The following is a 14,824-nucleotide window of genomic DNA, read 5'->3' as shown; positions in this document are numbered from 1 at the left end:
TCCATTAGTCAAAAGTCTTGTGGACACATATTTAATATGTGTTTTGTGGTCTTAATTCAGCAACTTTCATTTAAATTTTTTCCAATAACCACGCATAAACATTATTCTCTTAAAAATACAAACATCTACATACACGTTGCTCGCATATTATGGTAGCCCTGTTTGTGCTATATAGAGTGAATTTACACCTTTGCCATTAACATGTTTATAAATAACTGAAAAAAGCACAAATGTCAGAGCATGTCAGAACATCTCAAGGACCCCAAAAACAGCTTGGTCCCCAGAGGGTTAATAAGTTTAATAAGATTATGTGTTCTGTCATGGACGACTAGACACTAGTCATGGGATGTCCAGCAGAGAGAAGGGCTTGAGTGGACACGCCCTGTGGTCACATTTTTACCCGCCACTGCAAACCTCCTGTCGTCCTCTCACTCTGCCTTTTCCCCCGCTTCGCAACGTAGCCATCCTACAGCTTTCCGCCCCTGCGACAGCCGTAACATCGACCACCACGGCATCCATTTCAGGCCAAATGGAGGAGCAGGTGGGTTACTTAAACACGGCATTCAGCAACCTGGCCCTCTCCAGTCCCATTTCCTCCCGAGAATATGTCTCACCAGCGACCTCCGACTTGTCACAATCCTGGCATGCGTCGGGAACAGGAACGCCTTGACACCTTTCAGAATTGGACTCTTGCTACAGTAACTCCAGCTGAGCTTGCCAAAAGTGGTTTCTACTACCTTGGTCAGGGCGACAGAGTGGCTTGCTTCAGTTGTGGAGGCCAGCTTAGCAACTGGGAACCTGGAGATCGGGCAGTATCAGAGCACCAGAGGCATTACCCCAACTGCCACTTCGTTCGAGGTGACCATGCAGATAATGTACCTTTATCTGGTGGCGGCCTTTCCAATGTATCTAACTCGGCAATGAAACAGTGTGAAGAAAGGTTGCTCACATTTGTCAACTGGCCCTCAAGAATAACTGTTCGACCAGACCAATTGGCTAAGGCTGGTTTTTACTATGTTGGTCGTAATGATGACGTGAAGTGCTTTTGTTGTGATGGTGGACTCAGATGTTGGGAGTCTGGTGATGATCCATGGGTAGAACATGCCAAGTGGTTTCCAAGATGTGAATACCTGTTGCAAGAAAAGGGCCAAGAGTTTGTTCATCAGATTCAAGCAAGATTTCCAAGACTATTTGAACAGCTATTGACTAATGGAGACAGCAACTCAAGAGAATTTGTTGATCCACCTGTTGTACACCTGGGTCCTGGAGACGACCGTTCAGAAGATGCAGTGATGATGAACAATCCTGTGGTGAAGCAAACCGTTCAAAGCATAATCCTCGCAAGTGGAGAAAATTACGAAACCGTTCAAGAGTTGGTGTCTGATTTACTAAGTGCAGAAGATGAGAAGAGAGAGGAGGAGCGAGAAAGTAAGTTTCTTACTTTTCTTAAGAAACATCATCTTGCCATGTCACAGCACCTAAAAAGTGTGCAGAGCTTAATGGACCATCTTCTAGAGGAGAACGTCATCTCACAGAAAGAGTATGGCATTATTCATAACTGCACTACAGTCAAGCAGCAGACAGGGCAGCTCATTGAGTTAGTCCTGTCGAAAGGAAATGCAGCAGCAGAGGTCTTCCGCAACTGGATCAAGAAGAATGATGTCTGCCTGCTGAGAGAACTGATGGCCCAGACAAATGAAGCTGCATCACCGAGTCAAGATCTTTCAGACTTGCCTATGGAGGAACAGTTAAGAAGGCTTCAAGAGGAGCGCACATGCAAAGTTTGCATGGATAAGGAAGTGAACATTGTCTTCATCCCCTGTGGTCACCTATTTGTGTGCAAAGAATGTGCGCCTTCTCTGCGCAAGTGCCCCATATGTAGAGGCTTGGTCAAAGGCGCTGTCCGTACTTTCCTATCATAAAGTGAAGATATTGATCATCCAAGTAACAAACATTTTTTGGATTTACAAATTTACATTTAACTTGATGAATAAAAACAATGATACAACAAGTCATGCCGCCAGAGAGAAGTTTATTATTCTCACTCAATCCAGTTACAAAATCTAATTAAACATTACACGTTTAAAACATATGCACGGGTGAATTGTTCACCATAAGTTCTGTAACAAACATTTAGAAAGTAGTTAGGATGTATTTCATTTTGCGCATGCTTTAACCCTCTGGGGACCAAAAACGCGCCTGCCGTTTTGCTCGTTTTTTTTTTTAGCAATGAAAAATAAACACAAAATGCTCTGTTAATTTTGATCTTTAATTTTCGTGTTATACATCAATCGATCCTGTTCAGTTTCTATTTTTTTTCTGTATACTCACAATAAAAATAAAGTGTTTTGCTTTTTGACAAATAAAGAAACTTTAACATGATGCGATTTCTGCCTTCTCTCTGTCAGTAAACTCCCATTTGAAACGCGTTCGAAAATGATCTATAACTCCGCGAAAATTCAGTCAAACAGGCAAACAGACCTACGGGCATAAAGCTTGAGATCGCATCTTTTAAATGAAGTAATTTATATAAAAAACAAATATTATCAGCTTCTGTAATCTGTATAAAAAGAGAGCGGTTCCAGTCGAGCTCATTACGAGCTCATTGACTTTAATTCGTTCACGCCTACTCACGGAGCGCGCTATTCACAAGATAATGTGTTAAGCCATCTATGCAAAACAGGTAAACGCCCCCAAGCAAATGCATTAAACGCTTCAAGTTTCATCATTCAGTCACCTGCGCGTTGGGAAGATGACACGGTACACCGGTGCGGAAGCCCTTCAGCTCGTCCTGGATACTAGCGACGAAGAGTCCAGATTTTCATCAGAAGAGGAGCGCGACTACTCTGATGACGACCGTTTGTATTTTGAAGAGCGAATTGATCCAGCCGTGGATAGAATTTCGGATGAGTAAGTATTTATTCTTACTTGCATTAGTTGACAAGCTATTCAAAACATGAGCTTACATATTATACTGGGTGGACTTGCCATCCAGAGTATTGACATTTGATATCTACCTATATTCAACACGATCTAATGAAAGTGCATATCTATACCATGAATTTAATATCTCGTACCATTTCAACGTCAAAAATGTTTTGTTTTTTTGTGTACATATGCTACACCCCTTGGTTAAGAAAATTTGTATTTGTATGTGTAGCCTAGCAGTAAATGATATGTTTAGATCATTATGTATGAAAGATAGAATTTAGAAATTATTTTAGAAAGTAGGCCTAGTAGGTGTTTAGATTATATTTTGACTATATAAATGCTGCCTCATTATCATTAACGATGCATGCTCGCAAATATCAGTTGTAAATGTGTGTAAATGTGCTGAAATGTGTAAATATACCCAGTTAATGAAGTGCACAAATGTGTTAGGCTAATGTTTGCGGTGTGCCTTTCCGGTAATGGCCCATTGACACGCATATAGGCTTATTGCACGCGTCTAAAATTATTTACATCAGTTATTCATTATAGACTAATGCTACTATAGTTATATTTATGTAATAATATTCTTCAACTTTTTTAAAAGGAATGTAGCTTCATCACTACCTCCGCCTGCAACTCGGAGTGCGCTTAGCAACACAGTCAGAAATCAGAAAGAGTAAGTACATATTTACCAACTGCCTTTACTTTTGTTTATTTTCCTCACATTTGATTTGCTTAGAGCCCGCATCAACGGGGCATAAGCATTTACTGTGAGATACCTGCCTTTACTTTTGTTTTTACAAAATTACAATAAAACAGATTGAAAAACAAAACATTTGAATCTCCTCCTTCTTTGTTAAGGCTGCCTCACTTGATGGCCCATTAGCACTTGGGGGAGCGTCTATGTCACACCCCTGGTCTGAATCTCATTAATATTGATGACCCATTACCACTCCCACGCATAAACCTCTTCTGACAAAAAAACTGTTTTACAATGTTTAAATCAATGTAGTGTTTTATGTGAAAAATTAGGCAGGATGATTTTCACATAATTTTGAAGCTAGAATTCAAAGGGACAACATCCATTAGTCAAAAGTCTTGTGGACACATATTTAATATATGTTTTGTGTTCTTAAATCAGCAACTTTCATTTTAATTTTTTCCAATAACCACGCATAAACATTATTCTCTTAAAAATACAAACATCTACATACACGTTGCTCGCATATTATGGTAGCCCTGTTTGTGCTATATAGAGTGAATTTACACCTTTGCCATTAACATGTTTATAAATAACTGAAAAAAGCACAAATGTCAGAGCATGTCAGAACATCTCAACGACCCCAAAAACAGCTTGGTCCCCAGAGGGTTAAGTTAATTTGACCAACTATTAAGATGTTAAAGTCCATAGACCTTTAGCGCATTGAGTTAAAATTAAAATCAATATCGCATTAAACGCATCATTACCGAATTCAGGGGTGTTTAATAACTTCAATAGTTATCAAGCACCAGCTGATTTAAGTTTTTCTTCAAACAAAAGTAATTTTCTGATAAATCATCGTACACCTACATGTGTTTTGTTGTATGCACAGATTTTGAGGGTCCTTGTCCTTGTTTCGGGGTATTTTTAAAAACATAGAACGTCTCCGGTTACTATGGTAACCTCGGTTCCCTGAGAGGCGGGAACGAGACATTACGTCACTGACGTATATGGGAACTCCCTTCCTTCTCATTTTCACTGAAATCTTATAGGCTAATGCCAGCTGGAGACAGCTGGCCAATTGACGCGAAACATGCAAATGCTGACCGGTCCGTGGGCATGGGCATGGGCGCGACAATTACGTCAGAATCAAGACTGAACGCTAGCACAGCTGATCAAACGACGAGCACGGCGGCTGACGTAATGTCTCGTTCCCGCCTCTCAGGGAACCGAGGTTACGATAGTAACCGGAGACGTTCCCTTTCAAGGCGGTCACTTCGACATTACGTCACTGACGTATATGGGAACTGTATAGAATCCCGCCGTGAGCGCAGTGAAGATAAGCCCTGGACGGGGTCAAGCTACACTCCCACGAGAGCCAACAGTTCTAAGCTAGCAGCGCCGCTAGGAGCACTCGAACTGATAGGCGAACTAGACCAAGAAACGTCTGTTCCGACCTTACCAAGTTGCATATCCATGAAATGAAGCGAAGGCTGCACTGGAGGGCAGCACAACACCATTAGCACTCAAGCACAAGAGTTAACACAGTGTCGACGGCAATAGCGGTGACAGCTGCATAACCTTATAGCCATACACAGAGTTAACAGTACATTGAAAACTACTGCGTAATGCGGAAACAGCTATGTAACATTATAGTCATAACACAGAGTTAGCAGCAATGGTAACTCTGCATAATGCAGACTACTGCACAGCTGGTGGAAACAGTTCATGAGTACATAAATAAAACTCACCGAACCCACGACGCTATAGGCAGTGCATAAAACTTGAAACCCTGGCGAACGTGTTCTGAGAAGGCAGCCAGCATACCTAAATGCCGTAGGCATTAAACCAACATTGAAAGCGTCGAATTCAGTGAGAGGTCTCAGTATAAAACAGCACGTCCCTAGTACCATCCATTAAACACACAAACAGCTAGTCAGACTGCCGCCTAGTGATCCACACACATCCGCAAAGCCCATACAGGGCCAACAGCACTCTGAGCATCGGCATCATGCGAGGCTGACGGCTCAGCAGATAAGGCGGGCAAGGATCAATCTGTGCTCTGAACAGTGTAAGCGACTACGGAACGCAGCTTGGTATCGGATGGAGAGTGACGCTGTAGTCACTAGGTCCGAGACAATGCCACATCATTCACTTAGAATGAGCATAGGTCTCCAAAGTGCTTCGCTGGGGCGAGAGCAGGTGGAAAGGCCATCTCAAGGAGAGCTCTCAGCACTTATTAGTGTGAAGTGTCTTGCTCAACTAAGGACCCAGCAGCGGACACACAAGAAGGTTCCAAAGCTTGGGGCTGGGGTGCCAATCGCTGTAGAAGCAGGACCTTCCTGAGGGGGATTGTCATGGGGAATTGTCCCCATAACTCTCTCAGGTCCGTGAACCGGGGATGATAGGCCAGTAAGGGGGTCACAAGGAAACTGACACTCCTTTGTAGAACATAGCCGATGTTCTATAGCCGATGTACAGAAGTGCAAATTAACACATAACTGAATGTACATAAACACAGTGCCAGTGGCCGTAGCGACAACAACTGTGAATATATAATAGCCCCATAATAGCATAGCACCTCAGTAAGTACACAAACACAGTCGTAGCCGTAGCTAGAACTGTGAGTATACGAGTTAGTACAGAATAGCCAGTTGCACTGAAGGAACGGGGCAACATAACAGCGTAGCACATGTACGTAACAGCATCGGTCGCTGTAGCGCCAACTAATATACGCAGTAGCTCAGTATAGGCACTGAAGGAGACGGGGCAACACCGCAGCATGAACCCATCCATGTGCAAATAAATGCAGCGCAGGTCACCGTATCGACAGAGACTGTGAATATGCACAGTTCGACTGGGATAGCTAGTTGCACTAAGATAAAGGGCAACATGACAGCATTAGTGCGTAAGAATAGCGCATCCATGCATGTAATAACGCAGTGTAAGTCGCCGTAGCTGAGATGCACAGTTAGATCAGGATGGCTAGCTGCACTGAAGGAAACAGAGCAGCATTACAGCCTAACACATCCGTGCACGTACATACATCCAGAAACTGTGAATATGCACGGTTAGATTAGGATAGCTAGTTTTGCACTGAAGGGAACAGGGCAACAAAATAGCAAAAACACGTCCTTGTACGTACATAAGTGCAGTGTAGTTGCCGTAGCGACAGAACTGTGAATATGCACAGTTAGATAGGACATCTCGTTGTTGCACTGAAGGATCGAGGGCAACATAACAGCATAACACATCAGTGTGCACATTTAAACGTCTGTGTGTATAATGCAGCGCTAGTCGTCGAAGCGACCGAAACTGCATGAATATGCGCAGTTCAAACACAATGGTCAGTTACGTTGAGGGTAACATAACAGCATAACGCTTCAGTGTGTACACAGATGCAGCGCAAGTCGCCGTAGCGATGACTGTGACTATGCACAGTTAGATAGGATAGCTAGTAGCACTGAATGATACAGGGCAACGTGACAGCATAGTTATTATGTGTACAAAACACAGCGTCAGAGGCATAGCGACATCGACTGTGAATACGTAGTTAGTCAGAATAGCCGGTTGCACTGAGGATACAGGGCAACATATAACGGCATAAATCATAGACGCATATCAATGTACATAACACAGGGTCAGTGGCAGCGCACAACAACTGTGAGTACACAGTAATCAGAGTAGCCAGTAGTGATGGCCGGTTCGTGAACGAATCGTTCTTTTGAACCGGTTCTTTTTAGTGAACTGGTCGAACCAGTACACTAAATCGGACTGAATCGTTCGAAACAGTTCGCGTCTTGCGTCAGCGCTGATCTACAAGTTAAGTTACTCACTTTCGGACATGCCTGAGTCCTGACAGTCCCTTCGACTCAAAATAAACCAATATCCCGGAGTAGGCATATATGTTACTCCAGTAAATCCAACAGTTCACTGAACTGAGACATGTTGTGCTGAGAGAAGTGATGAGCACGAGCAGTTGATACTGAGCATGCGCGCACTGCCGAACGTACAGGTACAGCGGTTCTCGGATCACCAGTACAGAACTGTGAACTGTTTCTTTCGGACGCGTTCGATACGGAGAACCGATGAGCTGATGAGCTGAGCATGCGTGCATTTTTTTCAGAGGGACGAAATGCATGTTTCTTAAGTATTTTATTGAACATCAATAAGTGTAACAAAATAAAACATGTTAGAAACATGTTTATCACATAGGCTACTGCCTTTTCACTGTATTATTTTAAAGATTGGAAACAATGAATGGATTATAAAACTTTATTCTTATACTAAAACATTATTTTCAGGAACAGATCATTTAATTTCTAAGTAAGGTGATATACGTTTTTGACATAGCCTAAACTCTTTCCAAGGTTTTAAAGGGTGCAAATGTTTATAATGTGTTAATCAAAACATAACGTATTAAACATACTGGAGACATGCATCGAGATTTTAGTTTTGTCGACTGATTTAGCCTAGTAAGGTTTCAGTAGTTTTCAGCTCACACACAGGCATGCTACGGTTCTCGAGTCAAGAACTGGTTGTTGCAGCAGTTCTCGGATCACCAGCACAGAACCGAGAACTGTTTCTTTCGGACACGTTCGATACGGAGAACCGATGAGCTGGAGAGACTGCGCATGCGTGATCGCACCGTCTCTGAACCGAACTTTCTTTTGGCCAACTGATGCTGTGTTTATATACTGTCTATGTGCTGTGCTGTTACATGAGCACGGGTGAACCAACGACTTGAATGAGGGGCCGAATTCGGCGAAATGTAAGTTTATTTAATTGCAAATAAAATAAAAATGAAGACCAGTTTATTCACTTTAAGACATGTAAAACATCCGCGTTTGCGCATTGCCTTAGGCCTACTACAGGGTTCATTTTCAAAACGTAAATGTAAGAAACCTATCCAAGATGATTATGACGATGAGTACTGAAGTTATGATTACAAATGCCTTTATTTGAATGTATATTTATACGCCGGGATGATAGAATTGACGTCATTACGTGATGACGTAAAAGAACTGGTGAACCGGTTTTTTGAACCGGTTCATTGAAACGAACTGTCCGAAAGAACCGGTTCGCGGAAAAGAACCGGACTTCCCATCACTAGTAGCCAGTTGCACTGAAGGAGCAGGGCAATATATAGCGGCTTAATCGTAACACATATCAGTGCGTAGTGTGTACACAGCGTCAGTTGCATCGCACAACAACTGTGAATACGTAGTAATCAGAGTAGTCATTCGCACTGAAGGATACAGGGCAATATATAACGGCAAAAATCATAACACATATCAGTGTGTAGTGTGTACATAAACACAGCGTCAGTTGCATCGCACGACAACTGTGAATACGTACTGTGTAGTAATCAGAATAGCCATTGCACTGAATGATACAGGGCAATATATATGGCATAAATCATTACACATAACAGAGTGCGGTGTGTACATAAACACAGCGTCAGTTGCATCGCGCAACAACTGTGAATACGTACTGTGCAGTAATCAGAATAGCCATTTGAACTGAAAAATACAGGGCAATATATAGTGGCATAAATCCTACACATAACAGTGTGTAGTGTGTACGTAACCCAGAGTCAGTTGCATCACACAACAACTGTGACTACGTAGTAATCAGAATCGCCAGTTGCACTGAAGTATACAGGGCAATATCGTGGCATAAGCATAATACACACATATCAGTGTACATAAACACAGCGTCAGTGGCATCGCACAACAACTGTGAATACATAGTTGAATCAGAATAGCCAGATGCACTGAAGGATACAGGGTAATTTATAGCGGCATAAATCATGAACACATGAGTGCGGTGTGTACGTAAACACAGCATAATTTGCGTTCAACAACAACTGTGAATATGTTGTAATCAGAATAGCCATTTGCACTGAAGGATACAGGGCAATATATAAAGGCACAAAACATAGCACATATCAGTGTGCAGTGTGTACATAAACACAGCGTCAGTGGCGTAGCGACACAACTGTGAATAAGTTGAATGGCCAGTTGCACTGAAGGATACAGGGCAATATATAACGGCACAAATCATAGCACATATAGTGTGCAGTGTGTACATAAACACAGCGTCAGTGGCGTAGCGACAACAACTGTGAATACGTAGTTGAACGGCCAGTTGCACTGAAGGATACAGGGCAATATATAACAGCACAAATCATAGCACATATAGTGTGCAGTGTGTACATAAACACAGCGTCAGTGGCGTAGCGACACAACTGTGAATAAGTTGAACGGCCAGTTGCACTGAAGGATACAGGGCAATATATAACGGCACAAATCATAGCACATATTAGTGTGCAGTGTGTACATAAACACAGCGTCAGTGGCGTAGCGACAACAACTGTGAATACGTAGTTGAATGGCCAGTTGCACTTAAGGATACAGGGCAATATATAACGGCACAAATCATAGCACATATAGTGTGCAGTGTGTACATAAACACAGCGTCAGTGGCGTAGCGACAACAACTGTGAATACGTAGTTAACCCTCTGGGGTCTGAGGTGTTTTTGGGGTCCTTGAGATGTTCTGACATGCCCTGACATTTGTGCTTTTTTCAGTTGCTTATAAACATAGTAATGGCAAAAAAAAATTACACACTATTCAGCACAAACAGGGCTACCATAATATGTGAGCAACAAGAATGTACATGTCTGCATTTTTGAGAGAATAATGTTTATGCGTGGTTATTGAAAAAACTAAAAACTAAAGTTTCTGAAATAAGACCACAAAACACACACTAAATATGTGCCAATAAGACTTTTGTCTAATGGATGTCATCGCCTAGTGTTTTTTCTTCAAAATTATGTGAAAATCACCCTGCCTAATCCTTCACATAACACAATACATTGATTTGAATTTTGCAAAGCACTTTCTGTTTGGAAAGGCCATATGCGGAGTGGGCGTCACAGATCATGCATATGTAGTGGTTCACACCTGAGGACCGCATACTTAATGAGCCATTCATTCAGGTGAGTCACTGAGCCACAAGAATGCAAGAGCAACAGTTGGAAGCATCTCAATTCTTTTTTATTTTTCCACATATTGTGCTTGCAATTTGGCCTATAATAGCCAAGGAAAACATGTAATTGTGCAGTTAATTCTCATACTGTATTTTCAGTTTTGGAATATTTATCTTCTCCCCAAATTTGTCACTAATAAAAGACAATAAAAATTATTTAAAGAAAAGGCTTATATTTACCTTTTAATAGTTTGTTTACATCTACCTTGTAAATATTTAAATAAACAACAATTCAAGTGTAATCTTTCTTTGTACAAACTAAAGTATACATTTTATCATACATATTTCAAAGTTAAGGATTTGATTGATTATTTGATTATTTTTGACAAAAAAATTGGCAAATAAAAGCTTATTTGAGGTGGCAGATATTTTACAGTAAAAATGTATAATCTATCCAAAACTAATCAACGAAATGTTGTCTTTCATATGTCTGTAACATAGGTCTTTCATTTTTATTATAAGGAATATAAATGCTAAAATGCTAAAAGGAATATAAACGAGAAAACACAGCCCCTCACAGGTTTGCGCCGTGGATTCCCGCGAGTCAGACGCGGATACTGTGTTTGTTTTAGGCTCGCGCAGTCTTCACTCGGACGCGCGCTTCAATCCGTTGTGGAGACTCTCTTTTCGTTCCAGTGAAATTACAAAACAAAATACACACACACACATGTCTCTGCCTGATATACAACCACTGATAAACATAATCTGATTTGACAAAAAAAAAAAAACATATGAGTGCGGATTCGAACTAAGAACCTCTGACACGCTAGGCAAATGTTCTACCACTAGACCACTTGAGTTCACGTATTTACTCACGTGAAAACTCGGTGTTTACTCTGCGTGATCAATTCGCTCTTGAACATGCTGCCGTTCGTCTGAGTTACAATCTTCCTCTGAGGAAAAGCCAAGGTGAGTTATTCCTCGCTGTCCAGAATCATCTGAAGAGCGTCTTTACCGGAGAAACGCGCCATCCTCTCTAAACGCGATGAACTATCAGTGAATCTGATCTGATGAAACTTCGTGTTTTCAAGGCATTGATCGGGGGGCGGGTGCGAAGCATAGATTACCTAAACTATTTACCATGTCAATAGCGCCGGGGGCGGGGCGGCCTCAGTTCATTATATGAATATGAATATTATCCTCTCCTTGCTTTCAAACGGATTACATGAGTTGAAAACATTTGTTTTTTTTATTAATTACTTCATTTAAAAGAAGAGATTTCAAGCTTCATAAAGACATATATCACGTGCCTGTGTGAGAAGTATTCGCTGAGTTATGATTCATTTTCGGACGCGTTTCAGAATGGACTACACGGACAGAGAGAAGGCAGAACTCGCTCCGTGATTATTTTTCTTAATTTGGCGAAAAGCACAACACTTTGTTTTTATTGTGAGTATACAGAAAAATAATACACATTTAACAGAATCGATTGATGTATGAAACTCCTATGGAAAATCAAAGTCAACAGAGTATTTATGAGTTTCTTTTACACTGATAAAAAAAAAGCGAGCTGGTATCGCCGGCGATACCGCCGACCTCAGGGGGTTAAATCCGCATGGCCAGTTGCACTGAAGGATACAGGGCAATATATAACGGCACAATCATAGCACATAACAGTGTGCAGTGTGTACATAAACACAGCGTCAGTGGCGTAGCGACAACAACTGTGAATACGTAGTTAAATCAGCATGGCCAGTTGCACTGAAGGATACAGGGCAGCCTGACAACATAGCTGTAAGCACATCAAAATGTAATGTTACGTAGGCCCAGCGTCAACAGCATAAGCGGTAACGACTGCGCAACCCCATAGTCAAGACTGACTAGAAGGGGGGGTAAACACTCACCGGATTGCGGCTGTGCATCTTCCATAGTCAGAGCGGGACGGCTAGACCTCTATGCTAGAGACTCATAGCATCCGCACTTTTCTAGACGCGCGTCTTGCGCACGACTACCAAAGGACGCCGTGGAAGACGGAGTCTTTCTTGAAGTAGCCTGGCTGAGATACCGGGCTAACGTATCCTTATCAAGAGAGCCTATCGCGCCGAGTCCTTCTAGCGAGCCCGCGAAGAGGACCGGAGTGGCGACGGGCAGCATCACTCGTCTTAGGGCGGGAGAGGGCCCACCAGCGGCCTGCTGGCGGCAGTGGGCCTCATCCCCGGCCCGCTGATGCCCGGGTTTATTCCCCTGAGGGCGCGCACTGTCCGGCACATGCACGTGCGGCCTCGGTTGATCCTTGTTAGGGTAGAGCGAGTCGATAGGACCTGCACATATCTGGCATGTAAGTAGCAGCCATCGGATGCGGGGAGGAAACATAGTGAGTAACCTCTATTGCAACTTCCACGATGACTTCAGATAAGACTTCTAGCGTGAAGAAAGAGATTCTGACGTAATTGTCGCGCCCATGCTATTTATACTGCCCGCGGACCGGTCAGCATTTGCATGTTTCGCGTCAATTGGCCAGCTGTCTCCAGCTGGCGTTAGCCTATAAGATTTCAGTGAAAATGAGAAGGAAGGGAGTTCCCATATACGTCAGTGACGTAATGTCGAAGTGACCGCCTTGAAAGGGAACCAGAGAACCTTGTGCGGGATTCTATATCCGCATAAAGGTTAAAATATACATTTTAGCGCTATTTAAAAACTAGGACGGTATAATAATATAATGTAAATGTCTCACGTGAAGATGATGGTTTAAACCATCATTTTATCAAATCAAGCCAATTCATGCGAATACTGTCGTATATGAACAAAGAGAAGACATAGAGTTCACTAACATTACAGCTAACTATAGGAAACACATATCCGGGGGAAAGTGTAAAGAAAGCGCCATACAAAACATTACAATCACACCCGGCAATACGATAAGTGTTACGCTAGTGATGTTAAAAATGAAACCGTGGTAAACAATTTCAAAACAGGTTGTTTCAGAAGAAATGCAAACAAAATCAAAGATGTCCAAAATGTTATGCGGTAATATTTGGTCTTGTTTCAGAGTCGGTATGCTCCGGTAAAAACTTTGTGACTTGTGTGAAAACATGCGGTTCAATAACAATGTTCAATATAAACAAGATTCTGACTCTAATGCGACTGTGCTTGTTTCACATATAACTGTTGATTGTTAGATATAATAGTTAGATGATTTATCTAACCATTGAAATTGACGATATGTTAAAACATTTTGTCATTATGCAGAATAAAAAGAAGATCATAAAAAGAAGAACAATTATTAAGACATAAAACACAACGTCTGTATTCTGGATCGGGCCTAAAAGACCGATGCCTAAAACTCAAAGTATTTGTGTGGACAGAATAAAAAATGAATCAACCCTCCTTTCACGTAAAAATGCCACATATCAACTGTAATTCATTAGCTTAACTGTTGTTTAGCGACACACAAAAACACACAAACAAAATAACTGTGTAATAGTTAGACGAGTTTGAAATGTAATAGGTAACAGAAAAAAAACAGCAATACTCATCTTTCACATCGATGTTTCGTAGACATAGCAGAAAGATGTTCTAAAATAAATATGATTTGTTTAGTCTTAAACACTCTCATACTAGAAGGACCGTCATTCAATTATCTTTATGCAATATTTGTTCATGTTTTTCATACATTCCTATATGAACATGTTTGACCACGCTCTGAGACTATATACTTTTTGCAAACTGTACAAAAACAAAAAGAAACAAGATGTCAATTACACACATTCAAAAACTAAAACTGATCACTATATGGCTTTTCTGTGTTTGTTTTAAATGGCTCATGATGATGCATTTACTTTTAACCCAGTTGACCTCTAGAATTTACTTTTGGTGCAATTTTATCCGCAGGTTTCACCAAAGTGTGGAACTTTGTTTAACAGCTTCAAGTTTTGATGACTATGCATCTCTCGGTGCAATAGTCTAAGTGTAACTTTGTTACTCATACTTTGTGTGATTCGTAGATAGAGGGAAAGTTGCCCTAAACAAAGTATCAATGTAGTTCTCAAACAGAAAGACTATCACTTAAATTCTTAATCGTCATTTATTTCTATAAACACTGAATGTTGACGGCTCTCAAAGAAATGTCTTCACCTAAAACACATACAGTCCAACATACAAAATGTGAACCAGTGTCGTCTGCTATCTGAACAAGATGA

General features: G+C 41.4%; 1 pseudogene across 1 annotated transcript; it reads left to right on the top strand.

Annotated features, from left to right (window-relative positions):
- Nucleotides 1-377: 377 nt before the first annotated feature.
- LOC311302010 (putative inhibitor of apoptosis) lies at nucleotides 378-1,946 on the top strand (annotated as a pseudogene). The gene has a single exon. The product of its transcript is annotated as a putative inhibitor of apoptosis (transcript).
- The last annotated feature ends 12,878 nt before the right edge of the window (nucleotides 1,947-14,824 follow it).

Source organism: Rutilus rutilus (genome assembly GCF_951802725.1).
Source record: "Rutilus rutilus genome assembly, chromosome: 13".
Classification (NCBI taxonomy): domain Eukaryota; kingdom Metazoa; phylum Chordata; class Actinopteri; order Cypriniformes; family Leuciscidae; genus Rutilus; species Rutilus rutilus.
Note: the sequence above shows the minus strand (reverse complement) of the source record. Positions and strands in the feature narration are given on the sequence as shown.